General features: G+C 39.1%; 1 protein-coding gene across 2 annotated transcripts in view; it reads right to left on the reverse strand.

The window, feature by feature from the left end:
• enox1.L (ecto-NOX disulfide-thiol exchanger 1 L homeolog) overlaps positions 1–16,536 on the reverse strand; it is a 334,042-nt gene that overhangs the window by 284,030 nt on the left and 33,476 nt on the right. For both annotated transcript variants that reach the window (XM_018247319.2, XM_018247318.2), the window contains exon 2: positions 11,723–11,769. The gene's annotated coding sequence lies outside the window, so the exon portion shown is untranslated. The remainder of the gene's footprint in view (positions 1–11,722; positions 11,770–16,536) is intronic.

Consider the following 16,536-nt stretch of genomic DNA (forward strand, 5'->3'; position numbering starts at 1 on the left):
GTCCAGCACATGCCACTAGCCATGCAGCATCCTCTTTAGTTTAAAACTCTTCTCCCTGTCACTGCTTATTAATGTCCTGTCATTGCTTGATACATGCCTTTCTACTGTACATTCTGCAGATTACAATAGTACTTCACAAATGAAGGTTAATAACAAGAGTTGTGCTTTGCTAATTGACTTTGCAGGGCGACTAATCCTGGCGTTTTTCCACCTGTGCCATTAGGTTACTGTCACATAATAACTGTCACAAGATTGGTAGCTGCAACATTTAGCTGGCTATAAACAGGTTGCATTGTTTCCTACGCCCAGCAACATGGAGCAGCTGCAATTTGTCCAACATTCCACAATTGTGCCATTAGCCTTTCATTTTGTATGTTATATATTTTCTACGTATGCAATAGTATTACCTTATTTTTATTGTCTCTTTAAATCAATGCAATGATATATTAAAAGAAAATCTACCCCTTGCAGATTGCTGAACAAGAAAATTCATCTAATTGTGTTTTAATAAGGTCTCAGAGTTCCTATCGCTTGCTCACAAAGTGTGTTAATGTATACGAAACAATAGCAGACAAATGACAAAGCACTTATTCCGTGTTTTATTCTTATGGTAGTGTATAATGGTGTTGTATGACACCTTGATCTCTGATAGAGCAATTAAGAATGACAAGTTCCTTAGATGGAATTACTAAGAATGGATACATAACAATTGTGATCATGTAAGAGTTAAGTTTATCTTTCGTAGGTGGATTGTGAATCAGCATACACTAGACCAAATATTACAATCAGCAGCAGAATGCTATAATACTTTTGATGACTCGAGTGTTACATTAGAGAATGTGAAATGAAAAATCTAACAAGTATTTGATTCTACACTAACTGAAGCAGAGTGCGCTATTAGTAACACCTATACAATCTAATAAATTGATCTACTAAAAGAGATTAGACTTAATTGTTGTAAATGGCAAATATGGCATGTGAGGTTCTGCCAAGCAGTTAATGGGTATGGCATTGTTGTACACCTGGTTCATGAAGCACCACCATTTATGAAGCTCTTACTTCAAGCTTCCAAAAGTGGATGTTTGCAAGGACACAAACTAATGTTGAAAGGAATTAGAACATGCTTGTTTTCTGTTCCTTTAGTTGTAGAAGATTCCGGAAGTACTTGAGGGTCACATTGAATAAACAAGTATTTGCTCTCCCTCAATACTTAAAAAATAAAACAAAATTGCCTGTAATTGGTACTGTCAGGTAATCTATGGTGCTCTGTGTCAAAATACCTGTCACTCTGGATCCATTAGAATAGCCAAATGTAAAACACTGAGAAATTGCAAGAAAATCTTTTGTAATCGCAAGAAAATGTGGAAGAAGATATCTCCACTCCTGCAACAGGTGTCTATTTGGTAATAAGCACATTTTATTTGGTATTTTTGGAAACTCTGATCAGCAAACAAGTGCATCAGTTAGGTATGGCCATTGTTAGAAACTTCTGTCAAGCCTCCAGACAGGTACAGACATTTAGGTGACTGCTTGGTGCTAATTTAGCCTTCTACATGTGCAAAATATTACACAGGTTCCAAACAGATCCATCAATTAAGGACTCAGACATGTTATCAACACTTTAGCTACCTTATTATTAATTCATCTGGTCACAAAACTGTATAGAATACATATGGTTAAAATGGCTGGGCTGAATTTACTTTTTAAAGTGAGATTTTTTAGATTCATTATTTATTTCATGTTTAATATAGTCAGTACCTATTTTGCTGTCTAAGGAGCTTGTCTAGAAATGTCCATAAGACTTAGAAAATTGTTTAAAAAATGTTACCATACAAATAGCTGTGTTTTTTGTAAAAGCAAAATAGAAATGAAAGACATGTAAGGTGGCGCCAATGTTAGGATCCCTAAACCTCTCATGAAATACAAACCATCTGTGAAAGACACATACATGAGTATTGCAATATTATGTTATTAAAGGTATCCTGTATAAAAAGGGGAGGAATGGCTACCCTAGTCAGAGAGTGCATTGGAAATAATAAGCAGTACTGTAATCTGATGATTCCCCATGGACAAAGTAATCTTTCACACGAGAATTTCCACAATTACATTTAATGCAAGAGCACCTTTGAAGAAAGCACATACATTTGGGTGGTCTGCCATGAGTGGTGGTGACAGGTGCCATTACATAAAAATGTAAAACAGCTGGCATTGTTTTTGCCACATGCCTTAATAGTGCATGCCACACATACATTAAAACAAGCTGTTGTTTAATAGTCATGAAAAGATAATGCACACCAAGGAGCAAGTATATATAAAACATTTAATTCCTCCATATGTAATTGTCTCTATCCCAGATTCCAACTAGCTATAAGCATGCCCCCGAGGGCTCCCAAAGCAAGCAATGTAGACCCAGCAAACTGGCTTACTCATGTGTACTTAAAATATTACCTTCTGAAGTAGATGCCTTAAAACAACAGGTACTAAACAACTCCTATAAATCAAAAATAACAGTAAAGTATCATCATTCTGAATGGTCAGGTTTTGCTTTCCACTGAAAGGTGCATTGTACAGGGCACAGAACGTAAAAAGAACTGCTTAAGGATACTAGCAGGTGGGGAGACTTGTTGACCCCCTAATAAATCTGAGCTACCATGGGCAACAAATCTCCCCAAATTGCTTTCCGAGTACCATAACAGCAGGGGTAGCATTATAATGTAGTCCACAAAGCAATGAGGGCATCCTGGTGCCATTATTGATCTGTTTGATTATACTGGGATTATATGCCAGGATGGAAAAAAAAATCTGTGTATCTATAGTACCAATAATCTGTCTTTATATAGTTCTACATACACGACAGGTAGCATAAAGTACAAAATTCTGATTAGCAATAAACTAGAGTTCCAATGGGATTTTGTTCTGGGTGAGGTCTTTTTTTATGCCTGTTGCTTATACTTAGGGATGTAGCGAACGTCGGAAAAAAAGTTCGCGAACATATTCGCGAACTTGCGCAAAAACGCGAGCGGTTCGCGAACGGTTCGCGAACCCCATAGACTTCAATGGGAAGGCGAACTTTAACATCTAGAAAAGACATTTCTGGCCAGAAAAATGATTTTAAAGTTGTTTAAAGGGTGCAACGACCTGGACAGTGGCATGCCAGAGGGGGATCAAGGGCAAAAATGTATCTGAAAAATCTGCCTGTGTGTGCTTGGAAGAGATAGTGTAGGGGGAGAGCTGTTAGTGATTTCAGGGACAGATGATAGTAAGTTTGCTGGCTAGTAATCTGCTTGATACTGCTCTGTATTGGAGGGACAGAAGTCTGCAGGGATTTGAGGGACATTTTAGCTTAGGTAGCTTTGCTGGCTAGTAATCTACTGTTCTCTTTAAACAACTGCCATACGTTGACCTTGTAGGCATTGTTTGCCCAGTTTTTTTGGACGCAGCCACTGAAGCACAGTTGCCAGAAAAAATATGCCATATAAATGCTGAAAATAGTCATTTTTCGCCATACGTTGACCTTGTAGATATTGTTTGCCCAGTTTTTTTGGACGCAGCCACTGAAGCACAGTTGCCAGAAAAAATATGCCATATAAATGCTGAAAATAGTAATTTTTCGCCATACGTTGACCTTGTAGACATTGTTTGCCCAGTTTTTTTGGTTGCAGCCACTGAAGCACAGTTGCCAGAAAAAATATGCCACATAAATGCTGAAAATAGTCATTTTTTGCCAAAAAAAGTGACTCCGGTGTTTTTTCTGGAGACGGTAATATTATGGATATTTAGACAGAATGGGAACAAGGTCACACAGCTCGATGGCGGGTTGAAGAAAACAGTGTGCAAATAATGCCTACAAGGCCAACGTATACACTACTACAGCGGTGGATACGGATTACGTAAAATATATGAATGCTGCTTGAAAAAAGTGACTCCGGTGTTTTTTCTGGAGACGGTAATATTATGGATATTTAGACAGAATGGGAACAAGGTCACACAGCTCGATGGCGGGTTGAAGAAAACAGTGTGCAAATAATGCCTACAAGGCCAACGTATACACTACTACAGCGGTGGATACGGATTACGTAAAATATATTATGGCTGCTTGAAAAAAGTGACTCCGGTGTTTTTTCTGGAGACGGTAATATTATGGATATTTAGACAGAATGTGAACAAGGTCACACAGCTCGATGGCGGGTTGAAGAAAACAGTGTGCAAATAATGCCTACAGGGCAAATAATGCCTAAAAGGTCAACTTATACACTACTACAGCGGTAGTAAAATAAAAAAAAGTAAAATAAAAAAAAAATGAATATTAAAAAAAAAAAATTAAAGTTGGTGCTGCTGAACTACTAGGAGCAGCAGATTAGCACACCAGTCCCACTCCCCAACACTGCTAGACTAATAGCACTGGGCTCTTATAGTAGTAGTAGTAGTAGTAGTAGTAAAACAACAAAAAAATAAATAAAAGCAGTCCTTACAAGGACTACTGTTATTGCAGCAGTCAGCAGATGAGATCAGAAGCAGGACAGCTGCCCACTGCAGCTACATACAGAGCACTGCAGTAGAAGGTAGATTACTAGCCAGCAAAGCTACCTAAGCTTAAATGTCCCTCAAACCCCTGCAGACTTCTGTCCCTCCAATAACAGAGCAGTATCAAAACGATTACTAGCCAGCAAACTTTCAACTGTCCCTGAAATCACTAACAGGCAGCAGCTCTCTCCCTACACTATCTCTTCAGCACACACAGGCAGAGTGAAAAAACGCTGCAGGGCTTCGGTTTTTATAGGGAAGGGGAGTGGTCCAGGGGAGAGCTTCCTGATTGGCTGCCATGTACCTGCTGGTCTGGGGTGAGAGGGCAAAAAAAAGCGCCAACAATGGCGAACCCAAAATGGCGAACGTCGCGCGACGTTCGCGAACTTCCGGCGAGCGCGAACACCCGATGTTCGCGCGAACAAGTTCGCCGGCGAACAGTTCGCGACATCTCTACTTATACTGCATAAGTGATATCACAAATATTAATTAAATACTACTATTATGACCCTACACTTGTGACATTAATTGACAAGGAAAGATAGACTCACTCTTCTTGGCACCACGCCTCAGTGCATCTTCCAGCGCCCCAACATTCTCTGCATCGCTCCCTGGGTCAGTGCATGCACAGTATAGAAATTATTTGCTGATTTCTGCACTGAACAAGAGTAAATGCAGGTGACACGTGGGCATTGCAGGAGTATAGCAGAGCAGCACTCAGACGAATAGTACCCTGGTCCTTTAAAATTGTGTGATGTGAAATATATTCATTTTCTTATTCTACTATATTAATTATCAGTCAGATTTTATATAATATAATAATATTGTCCCTGATTTTTCCTACAAAAGGGTTATTTGGTGCTAATACACTGCTGATAGCAGATACCAATGATGCAATCCCTACAGTGAGCAGATGAAACAACAGCCTTACAGTGCACCTGCTTTAACAATGAAAGTACTGTCAGAAAATTAGTAGCTTTCAGAGCTAAGATATTGAAGCAATCATGAAAAGACTATTGTAGTTGTAAAAAGGTTTATTTTGGGTCTTTGGTTCTGTAATATATGTATATATAAAAGAACATTGGTAAAATAAGTGGAATAAAGCACTTTAAGAAACAGGGATGTTGAAGTGCGGACCACTGTATGTGTGTCTCATACAGGAGCTGGCATGGGTTTTTTTCCCCAGTGTCCCACCAGCCCAATACAACCCCGTATATATACATAAACACACATGCAAGCACGCATACAACAGAAGCTGAAAAGCTGAAAGTATAAGACAATACATAGGTAAAAGCTCTTAGAGAACAGGGAAAAATTGAGCACATGGGAGGTGCTTTAGGCTAATAGAGAGCAGAAAATGATAAGCAGCTTATACTTATACATAATAGATGAGAAATACACAGACACAGATAACTGGACAAGAGAATGAAAAACCTAATTGGAAGGAGCAACAGTGTATAACAGTCAGAGCCTGAAACATTAGGTTGGCACTGAACAAAACCTGTAAGCTGAAAAATAACATTCTAAATTTAGATTTAAAACTTTACAAAGGCTGTATCTTTAATGAATTCACTAGCAATCAAGGAAAACGATAAGGAGAGTTGGGAGATTGGCTTTCTTCAAATTCAGGGTAGAAAAATGTGATAAGAGCAGATTAGAGGCTGAGAGATTTGACACCAAGGTGAATGTGAATGGCTTGTAGTGGCTTGCAGCGTAATTGTAATAGCACTAGCAGCCTTAGCTTGGATGGAAATTTGGTTAGATCAGATATGTCCTTCCAGACAACTCGGCGATAATCATGGGAAGACTGAAAGAGATAAGCAACATGTCTGGTACAACACAACATTGCTGAAGGGAAACAATCCCGAATAATCCAGCGTACAGTATCCTACAGTGTAGATAAGAGATGTCCAGCTTGCAGCCCGAGGTGATGTTGTGACTACTGTATTTAACAATATTGAAAGATGCAGAAAACATAGCCTTTCTGGGCAGCTGTAGTTAAAGCTGGAAATATGAATGACCACAATAAAGACTATCAAATGAATTCACTTTAAATACTGTATATACAGTATGTACGTATATCTGCTGTAAATTATGTTAGGTCATTAGACCAAGAAGAAGAGAATGGTTAGCAGAAAGTACCTCCGGTATTGCTATAGAAAGGCGTATACATCAAATGAAATATTTGATGTATACGCCTTTCTATTGAGTAAGCGCTGTGGAATATGATGGTGCTTAACCAATACATGTTAATAATGATAATAATAATTATAATGCTACTCTGACCTATTAAGTCCCAGGCCAGAGGTCACTCGATCTTTCTAGGTAAAATATGAATAAAATACAGCATTTCTACAGCCCCCTGATCTACATAACAAAAACACACGAACTATTACAGTACATAGTCCCACCTACACACACCCTTGGCCGCCTCTTTATTGGCGTTGCTTTAGAAGACTTCTGTTATGCATTCTCAAGGTTACTGTACAGATCAGCCATGGAAAATAATAATTGTACAACAAGCATTCTCTATTATGAAATGCAGTTGGCTCAGCAGCATTCCTGCAAATCAGAAAGAAAAAGCATAGCTGCAGAGGACATATCTCACATGTGAAAGACTATTTAGTATGGTTCCCATAAATTTACTCTCACAGCTCAGAATTTATACAGACATGCACAATTTCTGTTTTAGCTGGATCTGTAAGAAGAGTTTCCTGTTCCCCTGGAAGTTATATAGAAAGAGATGATATTCCAAGCAAATTGGTCTAAATACAAATATCATGTACAGATAATAAAATATTATTTTTAGAATCGCTAGGCATGTGTTTGTAAGTGTTAAAAAAAACCTCTCTCTCATTAATGCAAATTATATTTTTGCTTTCATTTCTCTTTAATAAGACAGTTTAAACTGGGACATAATGAAGAACTGTAAAAATTGGCCATATCACTATCTTTATGCCAATGTTCATACCCTGGTTTCAATTCAATGCAAATTCCTCTTTACCATGTGCTGTGCTGTTTCTCATTGGATCCACAACACCCTTCAACCAATTACCTAGATAAAATATGTGTGTGTGACTTCTACACCATCACTTTTACACTCCATACACATATTCTTTGTCACAGTCAAAAGGCCAGAGTAGAGGTTAATTAAAAGGGCTCCCATGTACCTTGAGCCCCCTGGTGCTCCCTCCTTGTGAGCCATGAATGATACTCAATGAAAGGGCATGCAACACTCCTCCTATATGTAACACTGGCAGGCACAAGTAGCACTGCAGAAAGACAATTAAAGGCAATGGCATAGAAAAAACTTTTGGCTAAATAATTGCTTTCCCCCCATATAACTTGCTAGTAAATGAATATAGGGTATGGAGCTGCATTTTTGATGAGACAGCTAGGCATTCTGGTATGGAAAGTCTATATAATACAGGTAAAAGCAGCATCAACCCATCCAACAGGTACATAGATGCATCTTTGCTATTTTGTGCCTTATAGGCAGGTATCTGCAGTCATGCTGTGTGCACCATTATATTTTATGTAATAACTGCTTAGTTGCCATACTGCTGTGAACCAGAAGGCACTAAAGGCTTAATGGCGCAATAAAACACCCATACATGCTGAAACATGTTGCAAATTAAACATCACCGAAATAGTCATTTACATGCATATTGCTGTTTTAATAACAAGATTGTTGCTAATTAAATTGTTGCTAATTATATAGTCATCTGGTAATGTAAGTTGCAATGTCTTTACCATCTCGAAACCCATAGCAACCATTCAGACAACTACTATGGGTTGCTATGGGTTACTAGACCTGGTGCAATATTGACAACTTTTATTAAATGACCTGCTAATGTTGTGTAGTGAGTTAAAGGGTTGTTCACATTTCAACACTTTTTTCAGTTAACTTGTTTTCAAATAGTTCACTAGAAATAAAGACTTTTTCAATTACTTTCTATTGTTTATATGTGACCATTTTTTAATATTGAAGTGTAAAGTTCAATTTTTCACCTTATTTCTGAAGCAGTTCTTGGAGGGGGGTCCCACCAACTACTCTAAATTGATACATGAGTTGATACATTGATTTGCCCTGCTGAGCAGGATCCCTGGGTTACAATTGAATACAATAGTTTCTAATATTCTACAGATGCTGCTGAGAAATGTATCAACTAGTGTAGCAAATTGTAACAGTTCAGAATCTGCACCTGAATTACTGAGCTGCCAGACCAGAGACCGGAACATTAAACTTTAAATTTTGTGAAAAATAAAAACAGTATTTTTTTCCAGTTCCAGTAAGTTAAATTTCAGTTAGATATGTAAAAAAAAAAAACAAATATTCCAGTCACAAAAAGCCTTGCTCCTATGTGCAAGCATAAATACATAAAAGATACGCAGTGAGGCACAATCTGGGATATTTCAGCCAGGCAGCTGTTATAATATTGCTGTGCCAATCATGAGCTCTTCTCCACCAGCCTGTGCCAGGAATGGATAACTAATGGGCTGCTGCAATTCATTGCAAAGATGCTGAAGAAACAAACTCCAAGCATTATTCTAACAAAAGTTTTCTTTTTCCCCCACTCCGTAAGTATTATAAATGCATTTTCTTTTAATAAACACAAGAAAAAACAACTGTGATTTGCGGAGGTACCGCGGCAGGAGCCGTGATTATTAGCCCTGAAACGGTGCCGGTAAAGTGGGAAATGAAAGCAGTGAAACTGCAAGGCATTGGAACTGACACGCCATTGCATTACTGGCACAAAGGAACATTACTGCTGCTCTCAATCAGATCCTCTCGTTTGCTTGTTTACTGCTGGGAGTTACAAGGACTGTCACACACACCGACTCGCATTCATCTCTTAATAAATACCGGTTAAAGTAGTACTTGGGTTTATTTGAGTGGAGTTTAATTTAATCTCAAATCTGTCAGGCTTTTCATAAATCACTGAGGGAGTGATCTTATATTTTATGATTTAATTAGAATTGCAGATTTATAAAGCCAGCCAGATATACTACCCCCACGCTGGATTCAGCACTTCTAACACTTCAAGCTAGCTGCCAACTTGCACAGTACCTTAATCCATGCTCTGCCCACAGAACAATTACACATGCCTACCTACTACCATTCTGCGGAGCCCTGCAGCCCACTGTGCAAGCCAAGTACTTGCCACAAACATCAACCTGTGTCAGTGATTAAAGAACAGCACCATTTCCACAAGTGGTAATTTAGTGAGGAACGTCACGCATGGCAGCGGTAGGAAACGGCCAACTAATTATGCAGTCTGGAAATATACTCAAATTATAACATAAAAATGGAAAAAAATGATGGAAGATATTACGGCACTACACTAAAGTCTATTTCTCCCAAAAGACCTTAGGTAAATTTTCGAAGGGTAATTTCTCTAAGGGAAAATGGTGCACTAAGTCAGTCTAAGTGCTATTATATGTCTTTTGTTAGGAAAAAAAAACTAACAAACTATAAAGCAGATTAGTGGTACTGCTGGAAGAAGAGAAGAGAATGAATACTGAGATTTGCTGCTCTGATGCCTGTGGATCCCAGACTGGCACCCTGCTACTGCTGCATTGCCTCAGCCAAATATAATTTCAGAGTTGAATCAAGCGGGTATTTCTTGCTATTGCTACATTTTGTAATGTATTTTTAACACTCAACCCAGGGATGTCCAGCTTTAGCCTTTTCTCCTTTAAAGGCTTGTTGGGGCTGAGAGAACAAAGGCCAATTATGAGAGATTTGGGAAACTGACTATTTGCTCCCTTAGATTCTCCTGGAAGCCCAGCTTGATGGTCAAGTGAAGTAAAGGGTGAACATTTTTTTGCTGCCCTTGATATTACTGGAACTGGGCCTGAATGGTTGTTGCAGTGATGTTTTTTTTATATATATGAAACCTTCAGCTAATGGGGCCCTGTTCAGAGGTTGGGTCTCAAAGGGAGAACTGACACAGAAAAGTCTCATGAGTATTTGAAATGAGCTTTTATATACACATATATCTGCTATGATTAAAGGGGAACTCCACACAAACATAACTTGAGATTTTTGAAAAGTAAACATAATTTCAAGCAAACTTTGCAATGTACATCAATTAAAAAATATGCAGACTTTTTATGATTTTGAATGGTTTGGAATGGTTTGGAACAGTTCCCTAAACCTAGCCCCCCTGCTCTCAAACATGTAAGGCGATGCCTAAATAGAACCAAATAAATCGACCTGAATTTTATCATGTCTGTGTGGAAGAATGGTTCATTACGGTTTATATTATCAAAATGATCAAATATTACTGAATAGTAAAATGTGAGCCCGCTTTTCATCATTATGGCCTGGGTTTGATGTTAAAGAAGAAGTAAGAATAGATGTAAGAATAGATTATGGGCCGCTATCAGGGTACAGGAGCAAGCCTGTACCCTGATGAACTATGAGTTCTAGGGCTGCTATAAAATGCCATTGACAGACATTGTGGAGTAAGTTGGTGGGCCTCTGTCTACTTGAAATGCCAAGGCCTATTTTGAGTCCCAGTCCAGATCTAGACAGCGAGGACAAACATCCCAGGCCTGGTGGTTTTCAGCCCTTAAGGGGGGGGCAGCTGTGCTGCACTTACTTTGATTAGCCAAGTTTCAATGTACAGGGCAGGCCTTAGGCCAATTGAAACTGTCTAAAGATTTGTGCGGTCAATAATCAGGGCAAGCGGAGTGAAGGGGAGAATTGAATGCAAGGGATTGAGATTTTTGTAATGAATGTATATTTGAAATAGGTTATGGCCTTTGGCCACCAATGCGTGTTTGGGGGTTGATATTTTTATTGCGGTTTCCCGCGATTGTTGATTGCAGCCCTGCCTGTAATTATCTGGAAAATTTTGAACTGAAGGTCATTGGCTGAAAAAGCATTTCTTCTACTATATGCCAAAGAAGAGGCAGTAAGAGTCTTCTCCTATGGGAATACATTTGTACATACAACCTTCTAACAACTCTCACTCCAACTATAAACTTGACAGCTGTGTTTTCAGGTGGGAATTGGGTAAAAATTGTCAGTACTGACTTTTAAATGTGAGTCACACAGGCAGCAATTTTTGGGCAGTTTTATGGTTTTTCATGCTTTGTACAAAGGGGAAAAAATATAGTGGGGAAAAATGAAAAATGCCCCCTGTTCAGTTGCTCTTAGTTCATTAAACCCATCTCTGCACCAACTCACCTGTTTCAGCTTCTGTTTGTCTTGGCAATAGTCTTCAGCGATATAACCTGTAAACAAACAGAGTCTCATTAAATGAGGAAAACGTAGTTGTATTTTTCCTCTTTTTAGAAGTGTATGCCTTAGGTTACTATGTATCACATTAATTACCTTTTACAATGTGCTATTTGCTAGAATGGTAGCCTAATTGTTACTTCTAAAGGAACGGATGTATATAAATAAAAAAGCAAGTTGGCTTTGTTGGTTCATTCTAAGATAAGAAATGTTCAGTTTTCATGGAGTGCAATAATCACAACTTTTGCCATTTTACTCTGTAGAAAAGAACATATATTTATGATTTTATTGACCTTTAAGGCTATTCAGTACGAGCAATGACAATAAAGAGTTTGGCCTAGATTTCCCAGATGCAGTGCCAGTTTACCAGGTTAAAACGAAAAATACAACAACCATGGCTAAAATCTAAAGCAGCCTGTTGGAAGGAAATAACTAGCAAATTAATAGAAGCTAAAATATTACAGCTACCCTTCAATCACCTGACAAGGCGAAAGCCTGTTCTACATAATCACTACCTTGATATAAGCTGCTGCAAAAAATGTTACTGCCTCCTGTGTGCAAATTACCAAGTGTTCACTTTATTTGGAGGGGTGCTGAGACTAAAATAGCTTATGTTAGTAATTGCCTCTTTGCTGCTTGAGGGGGGCTGCAATGCAATTTGACTTGATAGTCAAAGGTAGAGGAAGAAAAGGAAAACTAGTTTTTAATTGACTGTTCTGCTGATTGCAAGCTCCCAGTGGTGGCAATATAAAAGAAAGAAGGGGGAAATAAAAGATATTTTAAGTTAGTACTCTGAAATAAATGTTACACTGGCTTCATCTTGATGACCTCTCTTGGACTTGGCAGTTCCACTGTGACAGCTTTATGAGCACCTGCTGCTGGCCAAGGGTCAAACAACATCACAGCATTTACGTTCATTCCTTTAGCCGGCAATTTAACAATACACCACAATTCCCTAAGTGAATCTCAGGCTCTCAGAACCAGCATCTAGTTAAATCATTTACAGTCCTGGAGCTTCTAAAGGTGACATAACTTTGAATGCATTTTGAAGAGTGGAAAAAGAATCTGGTAAAAATACTGGAGAACTAAATATATTTGTATCATTTACTACCAGCCAGTCTGTGCAATGTGAAAGCCACAAGTGCATATATACTGGGTTCAAGTCTTGGGTGTAGAGAAGCATTAATGGAGGATATTCTGTATTATTTGTGAAGCAAACACTAATATTCTACCATTATAGTCGACATAATAATACTGTATGAAGAAACAGTTATTGTAATAATATTAAAATGAGATGATTTAAATATTTAAAGATGATTTATTGTATTACAGTGCATATTATTGCACAATTTGTTTCCAGTCTTGCCTATTTATTTACAGAAATCATCCATTCCCTTTAAATGCTTCCAATAGGAATCAGTCACAAAGAAAAAGCTGGGGCAAAAATACATTTCCTTTTTCTACTATAGAAAGATAAGAATTCCTCAACAGCTGCAGCCCATTGGAAGCCTCTGAATGAAGGTCAAACCAGATATCTCGTATTCTCTTTAAAGGACCGAAAAACTGCATCTTTGCTTTAGAAACCCAACAACATTTTATATAAGCTGCTGTATAGCCATGGGGGCAGCCATACAGGTAGGACAAAAGGCTTGTGTGTACACAGCAGATAACAAATAAACTACGTAGAATACAATGGTTTTAGTTCTTACACAGGAAGATAAACAGGGGCAAATGGAATTCATGGCTCTCTACAGCCACACCAAAATCCACTCTGTGTGCCTGCACTAGGCCAATGCAATGGCTTCAGGTACAGGCTCATGGGTAGGCTGATACACCACAGCATATCACAATCACTTAGGAGACAAAATAGGAAAGCATGTGGACAGAGATTTACTTATTTGATACCTTCTAAATTTTCAGTCCTCTCGGCACCCAGACAATTCCCAGCTAAGTATCATGCAGCTCACTAAAAAAACTGGAATGACTATGGTGGTTTGCTATTATTTTCTAATCCTCCTCTTCATAAATTGACTTGGAAAAGAGTTTTAAATAGTAATTTACATGTGTGTGAATTGTAATGGTAATTCATTATTAGGTGATTGTCTCTTTAGTAAGTGCGATAAATACGGTTATAAACCTGAGTGCTCCATTAGTTGATTTTATTCACTGGTCAAATCTGTGGCTAAAAAAAATAGAATCTGAGTTTTTTACTCAAGTTTAGGATGTGACTTTCTGCAATCTGTATCTTTTTTATAGCACTATTTTATGAGCCACTTATCACATACCACATATATATTTGACAGAGGTGCTTGAAGAATATATCTTAATCAGTAACACAAGAGTTTGACATTAAAATCAAATTTAAGGAAGGTGTGCCCTGGCAAATGTGTGGTCTATTTTCAATATTAAGGACATCTCTTGAAATACATTGCCATATAAAATGTTATTTACCTTGAAAGGGACACACCCATTCTCAATCTTTTTTTTTATTGAGAAGTACAGTACCTAGAAAATAAGCTAATAGAGTTATATGTGCCAATGATGGGCAGGCATGATCTACTGATCACCTCCTCAAGCTCTACTGGTATATCCTGATCCAATATTTGGCCACCCCTGGATTAATGTTATTGCTGTCACACACCAGAACGGAATTGTAGTGCAAAACCACAGGGGTACTTTTTTAATGTTCATAGTGTAGTTTATTAGTTACAATCTTCTGTGATAACACTATAAAGTTAACCATACATGACCAAATTTGGTTGGGGGTTTGCCCATTTTGGATCATATCTACTTCCTTGCAAATCTTCCTTTCCTATCAGATCCATATCAATCTCTATCTATCTCTACCATGACATGTGACTTTCCAGCCAGTCCCTAACTGGTCTGAAGTCCTTGCTGATATTATGATCTGTCCCAAACCCTTCTGATACATCATTGGTGGTTGTGACACACTTCTAAAAAATAGGACCTTTTGCATAAATAAATGGGTAACCGCAAAGACATGACTTCACTATTGACTACTGTCAGGGGGCCTATTGGCTCCCAGCGGGAGAAGTCAGGACTGAGGAGGAAGCCCAACAAGGGTTAAAGTCCGAGTATGCAGTACAAATAGGAATCAGGCACAATCATTAGTAAAAGTCCAGGCAAGAGTTCAAACTGGCAGGCAGATAAGGATCAGAGTCAGGATCACAGCAGGAATCAAAACCAGGAATCAGACAGAAAATAATACACCCAGGTACTCTCAGGATTGAAGACCTAATATTTGGCAGGGTTTCAGCGTCCAGGACGGCCTTTTATTACAAAATACCGGCACCAGCGATGACGTCCTCATGCAGCGACACCGCACCCATGTGTTCAGTATGGGCGCCGCCATCTTGGATTTTCATTGCAACCGCTGGGAAGGTAAGCAGCGCTGTCGAGTGCTTCTGGCAGTCCTGACAGTACCCCCTTCCCCAGGGGAGGCCACTGGACCACCACTCCTCGAAAGCAAGCTTGACTGCCAAGAGTTCACGATTCCCAACATCGTAATTCTGCTCTGCAGGAGAGAATTTTTTGGAGAAGTAAGCACAAGGATGTAATTTCCCATCAGCAGGATGTCTTTGGGACAAGATAGCGCCGACTCCAACCTCGGATGCGTCCACCTCAATGGAGAAAGGTAACCCAGGATCAGGATGTCGAAGGACAGAGGCGGAGGTGAAAGCATCCTTCAGAGACTGGAATGTTTCAGCAGCTGAAAGGGGGCCATGAGCTAGGTTTACCCCCTTGTCGGAGCAGTGAAAGGATGGGGGCAATGAGGGAGGAGAAGTAAGCACAAGGATGTAATTTCCCATCAGCAGGATGTCTTTGGGACAAGATAGCGCTGGCTCCAACCTCGGATGCGTCCACCTCAATGGAGAAGGGTAACCCAGGATCAGGATGTCGAAGGACAGAGGCGGAGGTGAAAGCAACCTTCAGAGACTGGAATGTTTCAGCAGCTGAAAGGGGGCCATGAGCTCGGTTTCCCCCCTTGTCGGATGAGTGAAAGGATGGGGGCAATGAGGGAGGAAAACCCCTAGATGAACTGTTGGTAGTAGTTCGCAAACCCGATAAATCTTTGTATTGCCTTGGTGCTCAAAGGAAGGGGTCACTCCTGGATCGCGGACACTTTAGCAGGATCCATCTCAAAACCCTCTGGGGAGATGATATAGCCGAGGAAAGGGATCTTGGCCACTTCGAAGACATATTTCTCAATCTTGGCAAAGAGGGAATTCTTCCTCAAACGAGAGAGTACCTCCTTCACTTGGGAGCGATGACTCTCCAAGTCCTTGGAAAAGATTAAGATGTCATTGAGGTACACGACCACAAATCTCCCTAAAAGATCCCGGAACGAATTCTTGGAAGATCGTGGAGGCATTACAGAGGCCAAAGGGCATCACAAGGTATGCTTCCGGCAGTCCTGACAGCTACAGGGAGCTAGAATAGATTGGAACCACTCCACCCTGGCTGAACTGAAGTTCATAATGAGAACCATTCCTTCGCATGATTTGTCCATTTTAAAGTTTTGAATCACGTTGAATAAATATACCATATGTCTATACTATCACATGCATCATGTAAAACAAACAAAAACTGTAAAAAAATTAAAGAGCTCTCTATTATTCATAAGAACTAATTTATTGGAATGACAAAATAACTTTTCTTTATATCAATATAACAAATGGATTGAGCTTATAAATGCGGAAGGGGGAAAATTTTCCTATGGAATTGATAATATTTATTCCTTA

The sequence above is a fragment of the Xenopus laevis genome, chromosome 2L (genome assembly GCF_017654675.1).
Source record: "Xenopus laevis strain J_2021 chromosome 2L, Xenopus_laevis_v10.1, whole genome shotgun sequence".
In the NCBI taxonomy this organism is placed as follows: Eukaryota; Metazoa; Chordata; class Amphibia; order Anura; family Pipidae; genus Xenopus; species Xenopus laevis.